Source organism: Polypterus senegalus, chromosome 5 (genome assembly GCF_016835505.1).
Source record: "Polypterus senegalus isolate Bchr_013 chromosome 5, ASM1683550v1, whole genome shotgun sequence".
In the NCBI taxonomy this organism is placed as follows: domain Eukaryota; kingdom Metazoa; phylum Chordata; class Cladistia; order Polypteriformes; family Polypteridae; genus Polypterus; species Polypterus senegalus.
In genome coordinates, this window is record NC_053158.1 from 149,642,824 (window position 1) to 149,668,341 (window position 25,518).

The window sequence follows — 25,518 nt, forward strand, 5'->3', positions numbered from 1 at the left end:
CTTTAGCTCGGAAGTACTTCTGTCCTTCCGTCCCCATGACTTGGGAGTACTTCTGGGCTATATTGGAAATGGAAATCCCCGTGTCTCCCTCCAGTGTCCCCTGGTGGCACCCACGGTACCAGGCAGGGCTGTGAAGCAGTCACAGGAGAACCATGGGGAGACATTGTACATATGACGTCGTTTAACATCCTCCCCAGTTCTCCGTGGACAATTTCTCCACACATGGCCCGGTTGGGGGCATCCATAGCACAGCCACCTTCTCCCTGATAGTCTCATCCTACGAGACTAAAAACAAGTTGGAAACGCTTGCTCCGCCCCTCTAACAGCTGAGGATGAACCATCAGTCGCACATAAACTCGCAGTTCCACGCTGTATTATCTCAGGAGACCCTCATTTCTCTTTCGGATCTCCTTTTTGATCTGGGGCTTTCTCACAATCTGGGTCTCTCTATGCAAAAGAGAGAGACCCTTTGCTGTTTGTACCTCTTATGATTTATGAATGACCGGTGCCAATGTCTTAAGGATCGAATCAATCCGTGAGTCAACACTACCCCGCTGCTCCGCCTCGTTCGATCCTTCCACCGGACACTTGGTCATCATTATGTTCTCAACTGTAGGGCTTGAGGTTACTTGATACCTGCTACTAATCTAATAATAGATCATGGGGCTATTTCACTCTGCGTCCCTCTTTCTTGTACAGTACTGGTAGCACTTACCTGTAACGCCGAATTAACCATCTCAGGGAGCTCCTGATTAAATCGCCAAAGGTACTCCTCCACCCGTTTCAAAGGCGTTTCAGCCATTGTTCCTCCTTGATCAGTTTCTTCATTGATTTTAAAACCTGGAAGAAACTTTGTACGGGCTAGATCAGCTTTTCCAGCTCCTGCACATCAATATTGTTATTTTGATCGACTGGTGACATGCTCTGACCTTCATAAGCCCCAGCCGTGAGCTGGCAACCATGCCATTTCCCAGTGCATGTACTGTTGGGACTCGCACAGACTCTTGGGAGTTGGAGTTTCTAATATTAGAATTCTGGGGTGCCACCACTGGCTGACTACGATCCGCCTGTTCTAATTTATCGGCGGGCTGTTCAGTCATATCTCATCCCTCTTTAACTCTGTATATAGCGGGTGGTGCTTAACTCACCTCCCCCTTCCCCTTCAGGGAGTTCGGATAACGCTGACCTTCTCCTCCCCACAATCCTTTGGGGCAGGTCACATGTCCTGCTTTGGCAAACTGCAGGAAACCCTCCTTGTCACTCGGCTGACTATCGGAGAGGCATTCCTCGTCTTCAGGTTTGTACCAGGCTCTTCACCAGTCTTCATCTGTGAGGTACGTGCACGTGACAAAATTTATTAACTCATAAAATTTCTCGAGTCCCTCCCCGGCACGTACCTCATCCTGGATGTTAATATCCGGAAGATTATTTCCCTGAATACGACGATCTCTTCCTGTCTCTTCACTGACGTCGACAATTCCGAATGTGGGTTTCCTAGTTGTGCTGCCAATTTGCCTCGTCTTCTTTTTCCCCATGCTGGACCAATATAAAGTGAGGCCTCCGTTGTGTTGCAGTGCTCTCTGTTGGGTTAGTGTTCATGTTAATTTTAAAGGTTTTCTGACCAAACTGATTGCCTGAATCCTGCCGGCTATGCCAGATGTGAACACCAGGGTTCGCTATCGCCCCGTTAGACCCAACAGACAGACACTGACACCAGGTAAAAGCACTAAGAAGTATTCTTTTTATTCTTTTTTCCCTCTGTAGTGCATCCAAAGCACCCATCCCACAGCAAAAACAAATACATCACTACAGAAACATAATACTTTGTCTCCTCTCCTCCCAGCAGCTCTGTCACACTCCCTCCCAACTCCCACTCACCTGCTGGGTTCCCATCTGTCCTTTAAATAGTCTTGGACTCAGAAGTACTTCTGTCCTTCTATCCCCATGACTTGGGAGTACTTCTGGGCTATATTGGAAATGGAAATTCCCGTGTCTCCCTGCAGCATCCCCTGGCGGCACCCACGGTACCCAGCATGGCTGTGAAGCCAAACTCCATCTCCAATAGTGCCCTGCGGGAATCTGGGGCACTGCTAAGCTGCAGAGAAGTCGCCCACTACCGTCCTGGGGGTTTTGTCCGGGTTGAGCTGCCAGCCGTCCATCACAATATATATATTCGTAATAATAAGTAAATGATAAATTATGAATATCTTAAGCTAAAGAGTCTAGTACTCATAGATTCCAGGAAAAATAACCTCCCGGAGAGTCGACAATGGGGGTAATTGTAATGATCTACAACAAGTTTCTGATGATGACTTTCTCATTTTTAAGGCAAATGTTTCCTATCTATTCTGAAATCGTGTTTCAAGGGTATGGAGTATTTCTGCTACAGTAGGCCCCGAGTTGCCCTACATAGATGTACTGACACTCTTTCCAAAAAATATTTTTAATTCTTTTCACAGGCAATTCAGATTTTTGTCCTAGCATATGATCACCTCAAGGATGAAATGAAGGAAAAATATACTGTAGCCGCAGCTGACTACACACCAGAATGGGTTAAAACTGTCTTTTTGCTTTTGGTTACACAGAGTGCACATTGTACAGAGGAGAATTTAACAGTCATTTTCTCTTTTGCTTGCTGCTAGCAATTGCATACTGAAAAGCAGATAGAAAAGAACTTTTGTGAAATAATTAGTTTCCTTTTTTCTCTCTTCCACCAGGAGTGCATGTAAAGTGGGAAGTAAAAACACTTGTAAGATTGTATTCATTTTGTCTAACAGAGCTCAACACAAATCTAGCCAAGGAAGTGTATACAAAGAAAGATGCATTCAGCTATAGTTTTATGTGGTATATTTAAAATAACTGTTGTATTGTGTAATCCAACCAGGTAAAATATACTTTGGTCATAGAATGCATAATGTGTCTTTTCTGTAATCTGTAAATTAACTTTACACATATTTGACCTTGAGAAGCATCTAAATGAAATGTTTCTTTTTAAGTAGCTGCATGGTGCTTTTATTTGTTTATGAGCAAAGAAACCTAGTGTGTGAATCCTGGAAAATTCTGAATGATTCCTAATAAAACTATTCTCTGTGACTGAGTGTGTACATGTATTATTGCAAAGCTGCAAAACAATTTTGGTTGTAAAATCTGTTGAGGAAGAAGGAGTTACATTGAAAGTCAAAGTAAATGGGGGTCCTAATACCCAACATAACATATTTATGTATCCAGTTTTCCCTCAATAACTATTACAATGCATAAAACTTTGAAAAGGTCAGTAGTATTACATAAGTAAATAATATATAAAGGTTATAATAATCATAGTATTAGCTGTTTTTGTTAAAATAATGCATTGATTTTTTTACCATATTAAACTTAAGTAATAATATGAACACTTCTTTCCATTTCTCTTGGCAATGATTAAAGAGAAAAAAATATACTAAGCAGGGCTTAATAGGCTTTCCTTATTCTAGCAATATAATTTAACTGTTCTTTTAAATTAAAAGACCATTTCAGGTCCAATGAGAGATATATTTCCTACAAGTCATCCTGGTCCTTTTACAGTAGGTAGTGTCAGGCACACCTCTGATGGGAGGTACACTGGAGGCATCTTTCACTATATATCCAGATCAGTTGGCTCCACTTATTCTGAATAAAGCCATTGCGTTGTCCTGGGATGATCCCAGATTGCAAAATTCATCACCTTCTTACACAGACTAAGCTCTGCAGGTTTCTGGCGTTTTCACACTTTGGTCATTTGAACTAACAATGATTTTTTCATTACTACTCAAAACTCATGACTAATCATGACGACTAGAAGGTAGACTGAAAGTAAATTAATATCTGTCTAACACTGAAAAGTGACTACATTAGTGTTTGGTATAAGGGACTGAACCTATCAAAATCACATTTGTTTTCACAAATATGCAGAGTAAATTCCTTTTGGGAGAACTCCATGCCTCAGAAATAAATGTGGTGATTTTTATCTATATTTACTAAACTTTTTTTTTTTTTAAATTGTATTAATTTTATTGTAATCATTCCATACAAATCAATCAATTTTTACAAAAAGTAGGATTGAGAACAAGTCGACCCCCACCCCTGAGAGAGAGAGAACATGTTCAACGGAGTAAAACTTAAGGCTTGTAAACATACCTAAATTGATGAGTTTGATAAGCCAATAGAGATGAATGGAGAAGAAAAAGAAATGCAGAAAGCTTTAAATAATTGCTTCCTCTGTGTTTTAAGAGCTTATTCTAAAATGTTAATGATTAGATCCTGCCATGTTTTGAAAAAAATCTTTGCAGAACCTCTAACTGAGTATTTCATTTTTTCCAATTTCAAATAGTATAAAACATTGGTTTCCCACTAACTTATAAGAGGAGAGTTAGGATTCTTCCAGTTTTGCAAAATAAGTCTGCGTGCCAAAAATGTAATGAATGCAATCACAGTTTGTTTGTCCTTCTCCACCTTAAACCCATCTGGAAGAACCCGAAACACAGCTGTTAGTGGGTTAGAAGGGATTGTGACACAAAAGCTGGTAATTAAAAATTTTGGTCCAGAATGATGTTAATTTGTTGCAGGACCAAAACATGTGACCCAGTGAGGCTGGGAATTGATTGCAGCATTCACAGGTTGGATCCTGCCCTGGAAACATTTTGGAGAGTTTTAGGCGAGACAGATGTGCTCGATATATAATTTTGAGTTGAATAATTGTATGCTTTGCACATATGGAACTTGAATGAATTCTCTGCATTGCTATTTTCCACTCCTTTTCTGATATATTAATTGAGAGATCTTTTTCCCAGTGTCCTCTTGGATCTTTGAAAGGGAGGGACTGTAAAATAATTTTATATATTGCAGAGATGGTGGGTGAGTCCTTGAAATTGAGCAATATTTTTTCCAGCATGGACGAGGGTGCAAGATGAGGAAAATCGGCCAGGTTCTGTTTAACAAAGTTCCTAATTTGAAGTGAAAGAAATGTGTAGCTGGAATTTTAAATTTGGAACGTAATTGTTCAGAGATGTTGTCTATATAAAGATCTCTAAGCAAGTTAATCCCAAATTTTTTCCAGATATTGAAAACTGCATATGTTGTGAAGGTTGAAAGAGGTGGTTCTCTTGCAGAGGTGCCACAGATAAAAGCTTCTCCATCTTAAAATGCTTTCTACATTGGTTCCATATTCTGAGTGAGTGAAGCACAATTGGGTTATTAGTATATTGCCGATAGCTTGCATTTATTGGGGCACAGAGCAGGGAATATAAAGAAGTACTGCAGGATTTTAGTTCTATTGCGGACCAGGCCTGTGTATGTTCTTCTATTTGTGTCCAGGTTTTTATAGCTTGTATGATTGCTGCCCAGTAATAAAACTGAAAGTTAGGTTACTATAAACATTTTATAGTAACACTGAACATGCGATAATACACTAGTACTAGTGTATTTAACATAACACACTCTCACCCTGTTGACTCACCTCCCACCACATCCAGAAAATGGTCATATCCTTTTGCCACATATGTTGTTTTTATTTTGACAAATCTAAATCTAATACTGTGGACTTTTCAACACAAAAGTGTGTGTTATTCCCTCCTCTCTCTCCCGCTTTCCTTACATCTTTGATGTCAGTCTTCTACGTTTGATGGTTTCACAAGTTATTAGGGGGTTTGTGGTGTCACATGGAATATTTAATATATTTTCATACCAGATAAACAAAAGCTGTTTGTGGTGTGTCTTGCCATTGTTTATAGGCTATGTCTCACATTACATATTACCACAATAATCAGTATGTTAAATAGAAAGCTGGCCAACACTCGGCCAGAGAATTCTCGTGCCAATAAGCAAGGCTAATTTTACTTCTCAAACATTATGTAACCCAATGGAAAAAAAAAACTGGACTGCAAACCATAGTTTAAGAAACTCTGCCCATGGGTACTTGATGACAGATGGTGCAACAGATATCCAGTGTGTCTGACGCTTTCCTAGAGATGTAGGGTGTGGAGGGATGATAGCACAGTGTTCCTAGCAAACAAAAATGGAACCAGATTGTTTATTTAACTGCTTCTACAGGGCAGCAAATAGGTATGGTGTAGTACAAGAATTTTCATTATACGGCCCAGAGGAGCCGAAAGTTTTCCAGCTTTGTTATATTTTTCTGTACTAGATTTTACTTGTGATGTACAGTATTTTTAAAATAAATACACCCTTTTTGGCTTTTTTATTGGCATTAAAAGATGCCATAAAACACTGTGGTTTCATGACAATTTAGCTACAATCTACTGAAATAAGATGACAGTATAAATTGTAATATAAAAAAAAGGTTGATGAATGCAGTTTCTTTTAAGCTGTCAGTTGTGTCATAGGCTTAATAAACAAGGACCTGTTCTCACCTATAATATCCCCAATTTACCCTCAACTTGTTTATGTATTGGTAAGGTGACAGAGTACAATACCTTTCACTGACACCGATCATAGACAGAGTACACCAGGATTAACTACACAAGTCATTTATCATTACCTTACTCAGAGACAGCAAACAAACTATGTATTAATCAATAGGGAGAGAAGGCATAATGTTTTATTCACTCATTATGCTTTAACCATACATTTTCTTAATTCCTAAAATATACCTAAAGTTGAAGTGAATTGATATCATATGTGTGTGGGCCTTTACCCCAGATCCAATCTACGGTTAATTTCCCAAAAGCTTCATAATGCTAAATATTTCATTATGTTGTACTTAAGATCATTCATTAATTAACAATAGTTTCACAAAACATTTTATAACTAAAGTAGTATTTAATCTCTTCGTAAATTAACGATTGATCCAACCCACTCATTATTTTTAACTTTGCTCTTTATTTAGGCTAGCTTGCGATTCTATCACAGAGGCACAGAGGTCACCCTGAGTGAAATACAAAACACACACTGACACTCTTATTTGGACAATGTAATAATAATAACAATAATTGAATGCTGCAACATACAGTAAACATAAAAATATAATGTAGGTTATAAGTTAGCACAAAAGGGAGTCTTCATAGCTTTAAAACCTGTAAACAATTTGAACACATAATTAATTAGATGATGAGTTAACTAATAAAAATCACTATGTAACCAGTCACATACTTTGATGTTCTTGTTATCAATAGTTTGCTCCTCTAATGTGGACACTGGGGAGGAGCCCAACAAAGAAGTACTTTAAACTCACTTGTTAAAAGTTAAATAATGAAGAGCTTCAGGAAACACTCATAAATGCACTTGTTCTTTATCAACATCTTTAGTCACTAAGATGGACTGTTTTTGGGAAACAGTATCAGTACTTATTATCAATACCTAGGTAACCAATGTGCTTAGTTCTCAGGTAGAAGGTCTTCTTGCATTATGCAGTGAGCTGGTCAGTCTTTCTGGCAGGACCTCTGGCTGAAAAGGCTGGAGTGATAACCAGATTGTTGAAATTGCCATGGTATGTATGTCATTTTCACACTTTCCTGAGGCATTTTTGGGCCAATGGAGCATCGATGAGTAAGGGATAAAACCCTTCCTATCATGGCCTCTGTACCTTTGACCATTCCCATCCAGGTCTTTTCGATTCTGCCATTAGTCAATGTTTATCCATAGCAACTCTCTCACTGGACATCATACTGAACAGTACTTGCGCTTTTACATGTTCAGCCCATGCTGATGTCAAACTCCCATCCTTTACCAAGCAGCTCAGCAAATCTTATAATAGAATAATTGCTAGACAAAGTAATTTAACCCTAAACTTTCTGATAGCGTTCTAGTACATGCTTTTATCACTATTATGTGTCTATTCAATATCTTGCATGCATAAGAGGTGGGAAACACACACAGTTTGTAATTATTCACAGTCCTTCCCCAACTTAGTATTAATAAGGGCAATTAACAAGGAATATGATCTGTGTAGACCTCTGATCATTTTTTCAGTACAGAAAGTAAACGATTACACAGGAAATGCAAATTTAGCAATTGTATTAAAATGCATTGTCAGCAATTCTACAATAATTATGCATTTGACATTTCAAGTGTAACATGCATTAATAAACAAATTTACATTTTACATATTATTTTAGACTTTATTTATGGTAATTAGTATCATTTTATCACAGCCAGGTTATGCTTTTTAGATTTCCAATTTGAAGATGGGTTATGCAGATGGATTATTCATTAAACAGCATGTATTCTCCTGAGTTTTCAATGTTTACTCTAAGTAAGTTAAATACATATATGTTAAAACTGCACTAAACAAACTCTAGCCATATGTTTCAAATCCCAAGAGACAAGATAGTAAAATTTACAGAGCGGAACACAACACCAGTGTAATGAACTTGCATACCAAATTCAGTCTCTATCAGCAGCAGAATTGATCTTGATTTTTAAGATTTATTTTTATATTTTTTTAATTTGCACCATAGATGATACTATCCATACATTGTTGTTTAGTACTATGTACCTAATTACTGGGATAATTTCCAGATTCATTTTAAATATTATTATATCATTTCAGTGTTCAGTAATTAGGAAGAAATAAAGTCCTAGCTGAGTGAATACCTCTTCAAATCATTATTTCCTTGTTCCACTGTCATATCCCACACTCATATGGCTATGCCAATATAAAACATTTTAAAAGTACTATATTTTACAAAGGGAAATTATACAAATAGTTATTAAATCCTTAATTTAAATGTTTTATGGTACATTATTGATTCAATGAAAACAAACTTCTTTAAAAAAAAAGTTATACTGTAAAATTCATATTTTTACCAATCAAGAAACAAGAATACAGAGCTGCACAAACAAAGCCTTGGCTACAACAATGCCACAACCGTCCCATGAAAACTGCGAATGTAAGAATTCAAGCGTCGCCCCCAAAAGATTTCAGCACTTTGTATACTTCAGTCAAAAATATTATTAAACAAATGTAACTTATTTAGTGGTTGACTTGGAATATCATTTTGCTACTGTGGCACCACATAACAGTGTGTTTCCTAGTACATGTAAAGTTTACCTTCAAAATGGCCTTGTGTATTTTAAACAATGAGTGGTTATTTAATTTCTTATTATGGAAACTGTACTGATCAGGCATTCGAAGATAATTTAAAAATCTACTGTAAATGGAGACAATGCTTTCTAGATTGTAGGCTCTAAAAAAAAGCTAACAGGGCTCTTTGACACTTTGGCCAGCCAGCAGTGGCAGCTATTCCGGTATTGCTTCAAACGTTGAAGCAAAACTGTTGAACTCATCTGAGAGATTGGATAGATTAAGTCTAGAAAGCTTGCAGCTGAGCTTACATCCATCCATTCATCCATTATCCAACCCGCTATATCCTAACTACAGGGTCACTGAGCTTACAGTACCCAACTAAAGTGTAAACAACATTATTGATGCCTTAGGATATTCATATGCATGTTAGGTTTCTGTCGTTCACAAATTTGCAGAAATGTCATTCTTTATTTTGCCTTATTTCTTGCAACTACATCACACAGGCACAGAAGTTGTCCTAAGTGAAACAAAAAAACACACTGACGCTCTTATTTGAACAATGTAATATTATTATTAATAATAATAGGACAATGATTCAATATGTACTGTAATTATAATGTAAGCTATAAAATTCCACAAAAGGGTCTCTTTGTTCCTTCAACGCATGTAGTGAATTAATGAGTAACCAATCAAACCCACCATGTCACTGGTCAAATCCTTTAAAGTTGGAAGGTGAATCTCCCCTTAGTAGTGGCAACTACAATAGCACCCATGTAAAGAATAGTGCAACTCAACTGGTGCCACTGTTAGAGACAGCACCGTCCAAGAAGTCAATTTGCTGGTCTAGATGCTGGTTTTGGGCAAACATGAACCCCTTGATTCATCTTAGTAATAATCAACATTTACTAAAAAAATACAAGCTGCCCAGGGGTGAAATTATGATGCTTATTGGTTTGGTGCAGGACAAATTGGTAAGAGAAGCATGCTGCAAAGTTGTACTCAGTCCCACTGTGCAGCTTTTGACAGCTCTCTTTTTCTGCGCCACCGGTGGATTCTTGCAGACTGTCAGTGACGCACTTAGCCTCAGCAAGGCTACTGTGTCTAAATCTCTACATGTAGGGACTAGATTACTGTTGCACTCTACATGCAGCTACATACAGTTTCCAGCAGGACAGGTTGCCTTGCATGACATGTGGAGATTTAGCCCCGAACACAGACACCAGATGTCAATAAACACACACGTTTAATATTTTCTTCAGAGTAAACAGCACCTCACAATGCCCTTCTAGTAAGCACTCCATCCCTTTCTTTTTCCTTCTTCTTCTCTTCTGTCAACCTCATTCCTCCTCTCACAAGCTGTGCCTACTTTCTCCCGACTCGAATAATGGAGTGAGGTGGCCCCTTTTATAATGCCCCGGATGTTTTCCAGGTGCTCCATGAAGATCTTCCGGCAGCACTTCTTGGTGTGGCGGAACTGCTGCCCTTGCATCCAGAGGCACTCCAAGTGTACTTAGTTCCTGTTCTGGCAGCACTTCCTGTTGTGGCGGAAGTGCTGCAATCCAAGGATCTGTAGCCATCTTCCGGGCGCCCCCTGTCGGTGGCCATGGGCGCCAACAAGGTTGAGCTTCCAAGCTCTGCTCCCATGGTCCCCAGGTTAACCAGGACGTCTGCCCTCTCACGTCCCAGGAAAGGTATTGTCTCTCTCCTAGTCCTTCCTGGCATCCCGGCTGGGTAGGGTCCCCAGCCATCCGCCACAGTCACAAAGATTGGTTTTCATCCCATTGCAGAGGTTGGAATGCTCATCCCTATTCACACTCCCTGCCACTTGAATTCATACTACAACAGGTCAGAAAGGGTTCTGTGTGCTAAATGTCCAGGTGATATACAGCTATAAGGGACTCTCTACAGACATTGTGACCAAGTGGCTTGGTAGTACACATGATGAGTATATCTGGTCAAACTTTGGAATGTGTCAGATGGCAAAGGATGGTGCATTTTCTGGTGGCTAGTTCTCTTCATAAATACCTAACTCCAGTGTAACATCCCCAAAATGTGGCTGAGGAGAGGTACAAAACCTCACACTAAAGCACATGTAGCCTTATAAAGCGTGCTCTGGGCATGTGGAAGATGTGCATTCGGTACCTGCACAAGTCTTTAGGGGTGTCTAAGATTTTCACCTGAATGCCGCTGTGCTGTTTTTCTTCTCATACATGCTGGCATATCAGTTCCTCAAGATCAACCGTGAGATGACATTGAGGAAATAATCCTGAAGTGGCAGGAGAGAGGAGAAAGGGACTCCAGACTGGAATGGAAGCTAGACATTTAATAGGAAATGTGTTTGCCTGGATTTTTAAATATATTTGTTTTTGATTTAAATCAACAAATACATATATTCACACATTTTAAACTAGGTATTTATATTTAATGTTTTAGAACATATAACAAAAAGTGTCTGAGGGGACAAACAAAATAAAGGAGAGGCAAAATATATACATATGGTAAGGAAAAAAAGCCTTCAAGACACTGGGTCTGTTTGGACTGGCGTATGTGTATGTGCAATGAGAAACTATTACTAAAAAACTTATCATAATACTTGCACTCTCCATCCAGCCTAACAACACTCTGTAAGTAATTTAAAAATATAGCGCTTCTTAATTTTTTTGCAATTCCCCCTTCAAATTCCATTCAATGCTGGTTCATAGATAGGATTAATTTTATAATTACAGGTACATATGAAAAGAATTAATAAAAAGTTATTCATTCATTTATTTACAAATCAATTTTAGTAGTGTTCAAATTGTTTTGACATTTTAGTTTATGTTTGCTAACTGGATAATATTCTATTAAATAATTAACAAATAATCTATTTTTAATTGATCACATCACTCAGACATAATTGTAAAGGATGCAAAGGGAATAATCAATAAACTATCAAGCAAATAAATGCCCCCAACATACAATTGGAAATGCAGTGGACCAAGTGCATTGTTCATGGTTCCTTCCTGGTGGCCAATTCTGACAACGTAGTATTCAGCAATCATCTTGCAGCCATGTAATGGTCAAAGTACTGAGGATACAGAAAATGAGTAATGAAAAGACATTTGTGTAATTTTTTTTCTCTTAAATTGTAAAACTACTTAGATAACACAAAATACAATGCCTAAAATATGCAGTTTGTTACATGTTCCAGGTAAATGAGCAGCCTATAAATGTTATTATTTTTTATAATAAGTTAAAGTAAAACATAATTCAGTGTTGCAACTTCATTGCATGGTTATGGGTGTGGCAAAAAGAAAAGAAGCTTGAGCATACAAAAAATACTAAAAATTCACATTATTTCTACTGATAATCTGTGTCAATGCAAAAGAATACATGTTCTTGTAAAATTCTGTTGTGCAATGACCATCAACAAAACCAAGGCACTAGGAAAAACAACAGTTGATCTATGGTAGTATTGTTTCACTCATGTACAAATTGTATGTAGCATGTCCAATAGTTAGTAGCCTCTGGTTAAAAAAATAGATATACTGTAAGCATAAAAGTATATAGCTATATAGCTAATCATGTGCATCTGGTTATAACCTTCAGGCCTTAAACGATGTAGGTGATACCACCCCACACAGAGAGGAATCACTGTCACTAACTGTCCATTCCTTTCCACCTGCAGTTCCAAGAAGTACCCCAGCAAAAACAACTGACCCTGCCTGCAGAGCCCAGGGAAGGCCCCACCTCTGATTGGGGCAATATAAAAAGAGGTGTTTACAGAGAGAAGTGTCTCATTCTAGACTCAGACATTGAGGTGGAAGGATCTCCTGAGCTGTCTGAAGTAAATAAGCTATTAATGAGAATCATTCTTAAGGCTGGATGATCTGAGTTTCTGTTCAGTGTATTTTAATTCCATTTTTGTTTTTGTGGGCTCTATGACGCTTTCTAACTGTGACGTGCGAGTAGGAGACAGCTAAAGGGCCTAAGTAATAGTAATTCTATGCCAGACCAGGGGGTGGCAAGGTGCACTAGCTGTCTTTCTCAATCCTTTGTAGACCATTCTAAAGGAAATCTCACATGGTTCAGCCACCTCTGATAACTTCCGGTTAGGGCGCCACCGATGATGTCACTTTCTGGTCCCAAAGATGTTACGCCTGGGGTCTGGGACTATTAATGATGTCACTTCCAGTCCAGATGACATAATTTCTGGTTCCGTCCCTGATTACATCACTTCCTGCCCTGGCCTTTAAATCTGCCATCTTGTCTCCACATTATCAGTTCTGTTTTGGACTCAGTCATGTGAATATCTCACAACTATTTCAAACCCTTTTTGCAGCCAAGGTGTATTACATGGGTGGCTGCCCCAAACCTTTATGATGTCTTTGTGTCTTTCTTAAGAGAATATATATATGTATATATATATATAGTATACATACTGTATATATAGTATATATATATATATATATACTAATAAAAGGCAAAACCCTCACTGACTGACTGACTCACTGACTGACTCACTGACTCATCACTAATTCTCCAACTTCCCATGTAGGTAGAAAGCTGAAATTTGGCAGGCTTATTCCTTACAGCATACTTACAAAAGTTAAGCAGGTTTCATTTCGAAATTCTACACGTAACGATCATAACGGTCGATAACGGTCAACAACGTCCGCCATGTTGAACGTTCTTATTTATGGCCCCATCTTCACGAAATTTGGTAGGCGGCTTCCCTGCGCTAACCAAAACCGATGTACTTACTTATTTCGATGGTATGACGCCACTGTCGTCCGCCATATTGAACTTTCCAATGTCACCAATTTTCCGACTGCCCGTGTAGGTAGAAGGCTGACCCCATCTTCACGAAATTTGGTAGGTGGCTTCCCTGCATTAACCAAAACCGATGTACATACTTGTTTCAGTGGTATGACACCACTGTCGGCCGCCATATTGAATTTTCAAAACGTCACTAATTCTCCAACTTCCCGTGTAGGTAGAAGGCTGAAATTTGGGAGGCCCATTCCTTACAGCTTTCTTACAAAGGTTAAGCAGGTTTCATTTCGAAATTCTACGCATAAAGGTCAACACCGTCCACCATATTGAACTTTCTTATTCATGGCCCCATCTTCACGAAATTTAGTAGGCGGCTTCCAATGCGCTAACCGAAGCCAATGTACATACTTATTTCGGTGGTATGATGCCACTGTCAGCTGCCATATTGAACTTTCCAACATCACTAATTCTCCAACTTCCCGTGTAGGTAGAAGGCTGAAGTTTGGTACTTATTTCGGTGGTATGATGCCACTTTCGGCCGCCATATTGAACTTTTAATGGAAACCAATGTACATACTTATTTCGGTGGTATGATGCCAGTGTCAGCTGCCATATTGAACTTTCCAACGTCACTAATTCTCCAACTTCCCGTGTGGGTGGAAGGCTGAAACTTGGCAGGCTCATTCCTTACAGCTTACTTACAAAAGTTAAGCAGGTTTCATTTTGAAATTCTACGCATAATGGTCATAACTGGAACCTATTTTTCTCCATATACTGTAATGGAGGTTAGCTCGACTGCCGTGGGGGGCGGAGCTGCATGTGACATCATCACGCCTCACATGTAATCACGTGAACTGACTGTGACCGCAGAAAAGAAGGAACAGCTCCCAAAGAGCGCTGAAGAAAAACGCTGAATACTTTATTCGCGAGATACAAGTTTAATGAGAAGACACAAGGTATAAACAAGACTTTGGATCACTTTGTAACGGAGTTCAAATTGCTGTAGCGAGAAACTTTTAAGTGCTGGGTCTTAGCTAACATTAAATAAAGCCGTGGACATCGCAACATCACAGAAGAGAGCAGCTCACGTGAACTGACTGAAAGCAGTACGAGTGATCACTTCCATGCATCAAACCTGTTCAAAAAATGCATTACACAATTGACAAGGTAGGAAAAGACTATGCTCCGAGCTGAGCTCCATAGCTAACGCGGTCTTGTGGAACCAATTTCTTCACGCTGCCACCAAATACTCACAGAAAAATCCACAAGTTAATACACACGCTGTCTCTAGAGTTTCTCCACACTCAATGTATTCCTCACATCCCCGTTATACCCTCTGATCTCCCATTTGAATTCAAATGCCTCAAATTTCCAGTAAGGCTCTGCTTCGCGATGACAAGTAACAAGTCTCAGGGACAGACCCTACAAAAAGTTGCCATTGATTATAGGCAAGATTGCTTTTCTCCTGGACAACTATACGTTGCATTCTCAAGAGTGATCTCGCGCAGCTTCATCATATTACAACCGGAGTGCAGCCAGAAATTTTTAAGTGCCAGGTCTTAGCTAACATTAAATTAAGCCGTGGACATCGCAAAATCACACAAGAGAGCAGCTCACGTGAACTTACTGAATGCAGTACGAGTGATCACTTCCATGCATCAAACCTGTTCAAAAATGCATTACACAATTGACAAGGTGATGGCTTTATATGTCATTCGTTTATAAAAGAGCGGAGAAGCTGTGTAAAGGCTGTTTCACAAAAAACCAGCGAAGCGTCTTATATGAGCAGGCAGTCAGCTAAAGAAGGGAATCAATAAATATCTATATAATCGTAATAAACGAGCAAATAATAACGTACAAGCCGCGGATTAAATAAAGGAAATGGGTACCTGAACAGTAAAGTAAGTCTCGAATAGCTACACAATAACTATAAGAATCGTAATAAACGAACAATAAAACAGTACAGAACCGCGAAGCAAGGAGAAACGATGGCCTTATATGGCGTTCGTTTATAAAGCAGCAGAGAAGCTGTGTGAAGGCAGCTACACAAAAAAACAGCAGAGCGCCACACTCTGAATGTATTCCTCGCATCACCGTTATACCCTCTGATCTCCCATTTCAATTGAAATGCCTCAAATTTCCAGTAAGGCTCTGCTTCGCTATGACAATTAATAAGTCTCAGGGACACACCCTACAAAAGGTTGCCATTGATTTGAGGCAACATTGCTTTCCTCCTGGACAACACTATACGTTGCATTCTCAAAAGTAATATATGTATGTATATATATATATATATATACATACATACACACCCCGATCTACATACTGTCAAATAAACGAACCACACACCCTGGTGCAACATGAGATGCTTCGCCTCTAGCGCTGACGTCCGAAGTTCGATTCCCGAGAAGGGGGTGCAGTGAGTGTGTACTGCCTGATGAGCCCAGAATTAGGGCGAAACACGTGCCGCGTACTGTTTGCATTATTTGGCAGTAAAACTATTTTAATATATTCAATATATATATATATCAGCACTTCCCAATTCATTTTACACTCGCACCCCCTTGATTTGAGAAGAAGTATGAAAAAATATGAGGTTAACGCAGAAAAACAGATCACCAATTGAAGCTTTATGAATAATGGATACTTTATTCGCCATCAAGTGTGTGTGTATATGTAGATATGTATGTTGTAATGGAATGCCGGCCATTTATCCCGGCCAATACCCCCAAGCCGCCAGGTGGAGCCCTCCTTGCAGCGTGGAGGTCCCCAGAAGACCAGCAGGGCATCATGGACATTGGAGTTTTTATGCAAAGCCCTGCTGGATGCCGTGGGGCCACAGGAGGGAGCTGCAGGGAGGACGGAGGGCTTCTTCGTGCCCTGTGACCCGGAGGTTCGTCACAGGAAGAGCGACGGACTTCCGGGTTGAAGAAAGGGACTATTTACCTTGACCTGGAAGGGAAAAGGACTTGTGGACTATTGGGCAGAAACACTTCCGGGTCAGGGATTATAAAAGGACTATGGGAACTCCCAGACAACGAGCTGAGCTGGGTGGAAGGGTGGCAACGCGTCTGGGAGCTGGAGGATTGTTTATTATTGTATTATTGTGAGTTTAATGAGAATTGTGGTGGAGAGTGTGCTTTGTGCACTGTGGCAAGAAAATAAAGTCAACTTGAGGACTTTTACCTGGTGTCTGGAGTCGTGGACAGGGGTTCAAGGGAGCGAGAGCGCCCCTATCGTTCACAATGTATATATGTATATATATATATATATATATATGCCAGCAACACTCATGACAATGACAAAACAATTATATTGTTAATCATGTTCTGTTATTATTAAAATGTTTCCTTTTCTTTTTCATTACTTCTTTAACACACTACTTCTCCGCTGCAAAGCGTGGGTATTTTGCTATATATGTAGATGTGTATATATACTCAGCAAAAAAAGAAACGTCCCTTTTTCAGGACTGTGTATTTCAACAATAATGTTTTAAAAATCCTAATAACTTTACAGATCTTCATTGTAAAGGGTCTAAACAATGTTTTCCATGCATGTTCAATTAACCATAATCAATTAATTAACATGCACCTGTGGAATGGTCGTTAAGACCTTAACAGCTTACAGAAAGTAGGCATTTAAGGTCACAGTTCTAAAAACGCAGGATACTAAAGAGACTTGTCTACCGACTGTGAAAAACACCCAAAGAAAGATGCCCAGGGTCCCTGCTCATCTGCGTGAACGTGCATTAGGCATCCTGCAGGGAGGCATAAGGACTGCTGATGTGGCTAGGGCAATAAATTGCCATGTCCGCACTGTGAGACGCCTAAGACAGCGCTACAGGGAGACAGGAAGGACAGCTGATCATCCTCGCAGTGGAAGAGCCCGGATCTCAATCCCATTGAGCACATCTGGGACCTGTTGGTTCGCAGGGTGAGGGCTAGGGCCATTCCCCCCAGAAATGTCCAGGAACTTGCAGGTGCCTTGGTGGAAGAGTGGGGTAACATCTCACAGCAAGAACTGACAAATCTGGTCCAGTCCATGAGGAGGAGATGCACTGCAGTACTTCAAGCAGCTGGTGGCCACACCAGATACTGACTGGTACTTTTGATTTTGAGCCTCCCTTCATTCAGGGACACATTGTGAAACATTTTTAGTTTATGTCTTATTGTGTTGACTCTTTTAGTGTTCATACAAATATTTACACATTAAGTTTACTGAAAGTAAAAACAGTTGAAAGTCAAAGGACGTTTCTTTTTTTGCTGAGTATATATATGTTTATATGTATATATATGCATATATATGTATATGTATATATATATATATATGTGTGTGTGTGTGTGTATATGTATATATATGTTTATATGCGTGTGTGTGTATATATATATATATATATTGTGAACGATAGGGGGCGCTCTTGCTCCCTTGAACCCCTGTCCACGACTCCAGACACCAGGTAAAAGTCCTTTAAGTTGACTTTATTTTGTCGCCACAGTGCACAAAGCACACTCTCCTCCACAATACTCATATAATTACCAATACTACACAATAATACAATAAACCAATCCTCCAGCTCCCAGACGCGTTGCCCTCCTACCACCCAGCTCAGCTCATTGTCTGGGAGTTCCCATAGTCCTTTTATAATCTCTGACCCGGAAGTGTTTCTGCCCAATAGTCCACAAGTCCTTTTCCCTTCCGGGTCAGGGTAAATAGTCCCTTTCTTCAACCCGGAAGTCCGTCGCTCTTCCTGTGACGAACCTCCGGGTCACAGGGCACGAAGAAGCCCTCGGTCCTCCCTGCAGCTCCCTCCTGTGGCCCCCACGGCATCCAGCAGGGCTTTGCATAAAACTCCAATGTCCATGATGCCCTGCTGGTCTTCTGGGGACCTCCACGCTGCAAGGAGGGCTCCACCTGGCGGCTTGGGGGTATTGGCCGGGATAAATGGCCGGCCATCCATTACAATATATATATATATATATTGTAAAAAGAAGCAACTTGACACACATAGAAAAGGTTTGGAGCAGCCACCCGTATAATATTCCTAGCTGCAAAGGATTCTTTTAAGTTCATTCAATGATGTTGACAGTACGGAGTCCAAAACAGAACTGATCAAGGTTTGATGGTGGTTTTAAATGGTCAGACAGGAAGTGACGAATGTTAACCGGAAGTGATGTTTCTCTGAAATCAGTCTGGTAGCCGGGACCGGAAGTGACAATCTTCTGGGCACCGGAACAGGAAGTGACAATCTTCTGGGCGCTAGAACTGGAAGTGACGTTTTCCTGGGCGCCGAAACTGGAAGTAACGTTCTTGATTCAGGCTGGTCTGTAGAGATAGCAGGAGAAGGTTTAATGCACCCCGCCCTCCCCTGGCCTGGTGTGGAATTACCATTACTTTGTCCACACAACCTACTATTCGCACGTGTGTGACAATATATATATATATATTGTCACGCATGCGCGAGTAGGAGGCCGCGAAGGGACCTTAAAACACATCGAAAGACGTTCGCCGGCGGGGAATGGTGGGGTACTAACCTTTCTCCTTTCTTTTCCAGAAGTAAAGACGCTCCCGCCATAAGGCACTGTACTGCAGTACGTCCACTTCAACCCTTTCTCCGCCATCTTCCCTGACGTCAGCAGTCCCGTCATCCCTCACGCCTCCTTCCCAGCATTCCTCCACTTCCGGCTCCTCCCATATAAAATGGCCGCGCAGATGAATGTTTTGTTTTTCTGTTTGACCCGTTTTTTAACTTGAGCTGTGGATTGTAGACAATATACGGGGCCGGAAAACCCCAAACCTTTTTTCTGTTTTGCTCTGAATCTTTTACAATATATATATATATATATATATATATATATATATATATATATATATATATATATATATATATATATATGTGTGTGTGTATGCCACCAACACTCATGACAATGAAAAACAATTACATTGTCAATCATGTTACGTTATTATTAAAATGTTTCCTTTTCTTTTCATTACTTCTTTAACACACTACTTCTCCTTTCTGCGCAGGTATTTTGCTAGTATATATATATATATATATATATATATATATATATATATATCTTGTCACACTTGGGTGACAAAGTTGCACAGGTTGATTCAAGGTTTTCAAGAGACTTTATTCGAATACCGGCGGAACAAACATAATTCTCTTTCAGGATCCGGGCACATTGTCAAACCGGTCACCATAGCTCCGCCTCTTGATCAAAATAACACAAAATCTTCCTCCTCAAAGGGGCGTGGCAGCTTGGGAGCGCAGACTGGAGCAGAGGATGTCTGGGGGAAGAGAGACAAGACAGTAAGACACTACTGCAGCGGCGTTGTGGTCTTTTAAATGTTCAAAGCCCCGCGTGAGATACAGATTATGTGGTACAGCAGCAAGCAGCAAGCAGCAGGCTAGCAGCTGATCCCACAGAGATGAGATGAAAAGCTGTGCATGTTTCCCATTGTATCACTGTTTAAGAGAGGTTTTCAGAGGAACAGCCACGTTCTCTTTTGGCCGTGTTCACTGTGTTCACAATATATATATTGTATACACTGTATAAGAAATATATATATATATATATATATATATATATATATATACTAGTACATTATAATAAAAAAACTACATTTTTAAAATGTAGGATGTAGGCTGCATTCCATTTCAATAATGCTATGTGAGATTTCCTTAGTCCTATGGTCACGGCCTGTCCTCCACAATAAAAACTATCATTTTTTTTATTATAACCTCACAAAAAAACTCAGAATTGTTTTTTGCTTTTGAAATTGTGTCTGATGCTATCTGGCTAAGCTTTGTTTTCTTGGAATCCTGTACTAGAATAATAAAATGTACATGCCAAATGTGTGTGTGTAAGTGCTTCCTGCTTGGGCTAATGTGCCACATACAGATTAGACTCCATCCTACTTCTCCTGCTGAGAAAGGAAAGTGTTTGTGATAACTAGTGTTGCTTACTGTTTTTGGATTAAAATCTTTAACCTTATGAGCAGAGTGTTTTCATTCCACCATCTGTGTGCTTAACAAGTTGGAGATGAATTACTTAACTTTTTGCTGGATTGTAGTTGGAAATACAGTTAGTTTTTTTCCTCTGCTATTTTACCATGTACTAGTGAGTCCCCCATACCATTTGATATGTGACTGAACATGCTGTGTTTGGTAAATTGTAACCAGTTATTTAAAAAGTAGTGAATGCACTGTTTTGTGTTTATGAACCATTGGAAATGAGACCCTTGGTATTTATGGAGTCATAGGACTCAAACAGAAAAGAGTCTGGCAATGTTAAAACAGGCTAACATGAAAAAAGGAAATGCACAAAACTTAATGAAAATGCAACCATTTAGCTGTCAAATGTGCGTATTTTTAACTATTATTATTGAAATATTTATTATGCAAATGTCGATGTATTGGATATTATAAGAGTGCCTCTGCCATTTCTACTATTTACGTTTTGTCACAGAAATTTTTCATTGTTTCCATGATGTCAGGTAAACTTTTAGGCTCCCCTTCCTATTTATTTTTATCATACAGAATAATTTGTATATTTGAGACTATTAGATTTTTTGTTCTGTGAAGCACCTCTTGATTTTGTATGCCATCAATACCATATACATAAGAGAGACTGAATGATTAATTGAAAGACTTCCACTTCTATGCAAAACTGATTGGGGGGAAAAAACATTTACTTATGCATTCAAATGTGTGTTACATTTTGAGAGAGATACTGCTCTCGGAAAATTCTTCATTTCTTTATGGTCTGCCATTCTGTGAACATTTTGTGCATCGTGATGCACAACCTCACAGAAAAGGAAATTGCATCTGAAATTGCAAGATGTGAAAACTTCTGTTTCACCTAAAGAATCCATTTTACTGGCTGGAATGCCTTTATGCTACTCTGTCTTTCACTCTTTCTCCATGATGCTGTATTTAAAGAGCCCCTTAACAATAGGTCTTTAAAGTAAGAGCTGGGAATGACAGTACAGTACAGAAAACTGGTAAAATGTAGAGGTGCCAGATTCTGGAAAAAAAATTAAATAAATGGGAACCTGTTTGATGGTTAACAGATGAATGTCACCTCAGCTATAGCATTCTGATATTATAGCTTGGCTTCCCAAGTATTTCACATGCCAGCATAAATGTCAAGTTGCCCAACTGTCCTTGAAAATGATAAATGCAATAACAGCAGATAAAATCTCAGTTTATAAAAAAGACTTACCAGATATATTACTTACTCAACAAAGATACATATTTGTAATCTAAAACAGCCCAGTTTCTTCTGCACTCAGAAATTATATTACCCGTCTAAACAAAATACCAACTGTACACAAAACCAGCCAGCACCTTTTATGTTGTGAATTTTGTTAGACTTACCAAGAACGTTTATTGGTTCATCTACTCTTGGTCTTGAAGATTAAAATCCACATACACATACATAGCAATCTTATCCAGACAAAGTCTCAAGTAGTACCAATTGCCAGTCGTTCTGCAATCATTTCTGCATAAGATTTTCTAATGAGGGATTCATTATCATCCGCTCTAACAAACATCCGGGTGTCATTGTGACATGCATATAAGTGCAACTGTTTTGGTTGCAAGCTACAAGTACTTACTAACCAAACAATGTCTTACTTTAACCGCAGATGCTGTAATTATTGAGGAGTGATCTCAATAGCTGAGATAAACCCTGTGAATGAGAGCAACCATTTATCTCACACTTGGTACCCTTTAATTATTTCAGTCATTCTAGATAAAAGACAAAGTGTAGAAAATACTAACATATAACAATACCAAGTAGAAGAAAATACAATAGAAAATAAAATAGCAAAGTCTGCATATAAACGGTCTTAGAAAAGATTACTGAAAGTCAGACGTGTGAAGGGGTTAATGGCCTGGTTCGCTTTTCATTTAGCGATTGATGTTATTCATAGGGTTACATTTTCTAATATCCAATGTCAGATGATAAGATGATTTCTTGATCTCTGACATTGTCCATTCTGTTGTTATTTTTGGTCCCTCAGGCTAGCTGTATTTATGTTTAAATGTACACGTGGGGTTTCAAGAAATGTGACATTGCACACATTTGATTGGCTATCCCATCCTGTTGACAAATGACTCTGATTTTTGAAAATATAAGTACCTCCGCACTCCTTCCTTTCTCAAGATTTAAACTAATTCTGTAATTCCTTGTCCTATGGCATCCATCTGTTTGCAGGTTATAGATGAATTGTAACATGTTCTGTGGCATCTATGCTTATTTCACATTCCCAGGTTATAAAGTAACTAGAAAAGAAACTAACTGGAACAAATGCATAAATTACTTGCACAATGCAAAAGGATGCTTGCAGTGCCTGTAATTAAAGTCCTGTAAATTCAGCTCATCCTGGTTCATTTGAGCAAAATAATTTAAATTTAATATAAATTGTTTTCAGTTGAAAAATTGAAGATTGTCCATACCAGAACACACCTGAATATATGTATGGGGACTTCCTGACTATAGACATCAGCTGTGTTTCAAGTTCAAGTTGGGGAGAATGCACTGGTACAGTGTGTTGCCGCACCCACCACACGACGAAACAACTCAGGATCCCGGGTGGCAACCCCCTAGGCAGACACATGGTCCAGTACCACCCTCCGGAAATGACCATCTATCTGCCGCAGTCAGGTATTATGTGGGCGACCCCTTGGCCTGGGCCAGCCACTCGGGTCCCCAACAATGAGGATCCTATGAATTAGATCACCCTCGGCGAAATGTGCCATATGTCCGTACTGTTGTAACTGACACTCCCTCACAATGCAGGTAATGTACCTAATTCGGGACTTCATCACCAAGGATTTTCCAGAGAGACACTGTACCAAAGGAGTCCAGTCTTCATCTCAGGTCACTGGATAGCGTCCATGTCTCGCAACCATATAGCATGCCTCGCATGTCTCTGATCTGTAAATAATGTAGGAGAGTATATGTTCAATCATTCCACAATCATAGAAAACAATTCAAGTGCAAACAGAATTAATGCTTACATGCATTTCTTCTCAAATCTGCTTGATCTTATTCAGAGTACTGGCAACCTCAGACACAGACAGAAAAATATACAGATTCTAATGGCAATGTATTTATACAAATATTTACAGATTATTAACTAATATGCATAAAACATTTTAATATCTACAGTACATATTTCATCTAGCCCCATGTTAGTTGCACATATTTGATTACTTACAGTAGGCATAAGTGAGAAAATAAGACATTCATTATTTAGATTTGTTGGGATTTGATATCGCCTATCTCTATGTTAACTCCATCCTTCTGAGTGTGTGTGTGTGTAACAGAGAGAGAGAGAGAAAGATACTTGCAAATTTTAAAATTAAATGAAAGTAATTTTATATGATGCATAGTTCTAAAATGAATTTACTGCAGAGTGCATATAAAATCACTACTAGTTTATTATTATAGACTGTTTACCTCATTAGCCTGGTAGCTGTTTTCTTAATTGTCAGCAGCTGTAAAAAATGAATATGTAAGCCAGTTTCAGCTGAGCTAAGATAATTTTATGAGATCTGCAATATATGTTAATATGGTAACTATTAAACCTTTCAAAACAGACAGCACCCATTGCAATAGAATTTAAATAGCTAACTATATTCCAACGTGTACTGTGTGCCATTTTACATATGTTAGACATAAACTACTGTTTTTAACATGATTCATATATTCATCATATGTACTTGCATTGTCTAATTCATGTTCTTGGAGTGACAGATTAATTCTGGCACTCGACATATACATGTACACCAGGCCAGTTTATTGCCACCAATTAACCTTTTATTCAGAAATTTGGGCTATAAGAAAAAAAACACACACAGACACAGGGAAAACATGCATACTTCACACTGACAATGAGAATGGGATTCAAAGACAGTCTTCTGGAATTATATGGAATTACCATGAATCACTAATCTATTCCACCACATTGGTCCTTATTAACTTTTTATACATTGACATAAATGTAAGATATGCAAGTGAAATACGTGGACCTACGCTTCCAAAAATGCATATGCAAAAAATGGGCCAAAAAAAACTTTAAATGGGAGTTGTTTTGTTTATATTTAGCAAAAACATCTGCCAAAGGGGTAAGAAAATTTCCTTGACAGGATTTCTTAAAGTATGCTAAATAATCATAAATACAAATTTTTGGATAAGTCAATAATTCTTACAATAAAGAAAACTTTAACTTAACGTTATGATTTAAACACTTTTCATTTGGATTAGATTTATTTTTTGTGAAATGTGTATGGCCCTAAAGCAAAATGCTACAAAAGGCTAGATATAAACAACACCAAACTCTTCACCCACTCTTTACAAATGTAAGACCGTACACTTCTTTATGAATTTATGTACGTATTTACCATGCCCTGAGGGGTTATCAGTAGCTTGCGAGGATCATACTTTAATTACAATAAACTTTTCTGCCAACCAGTAAAGTGCCCACAAGGTTTCCACTACCTGATTTTTTTTTTGAATTTACAGAATGCATCAGGTCATAAGCTTTCAATTTAGGCCAAAACCACTGTTTTAGTTTCATTAGTTGACAGATGGACGGACATTAGCATTTTATACAGGGAAATACATTTGCAGTATACAATTCCTTTTCTTTTTGTACAATGGCCAGCACTGCCACCTCACTCAGGCTGCAATTTTATTCTAGGTGGGATTAGGTTTTTTGTCAAGTTTGCATATTCTCCAGTTGATTTACAG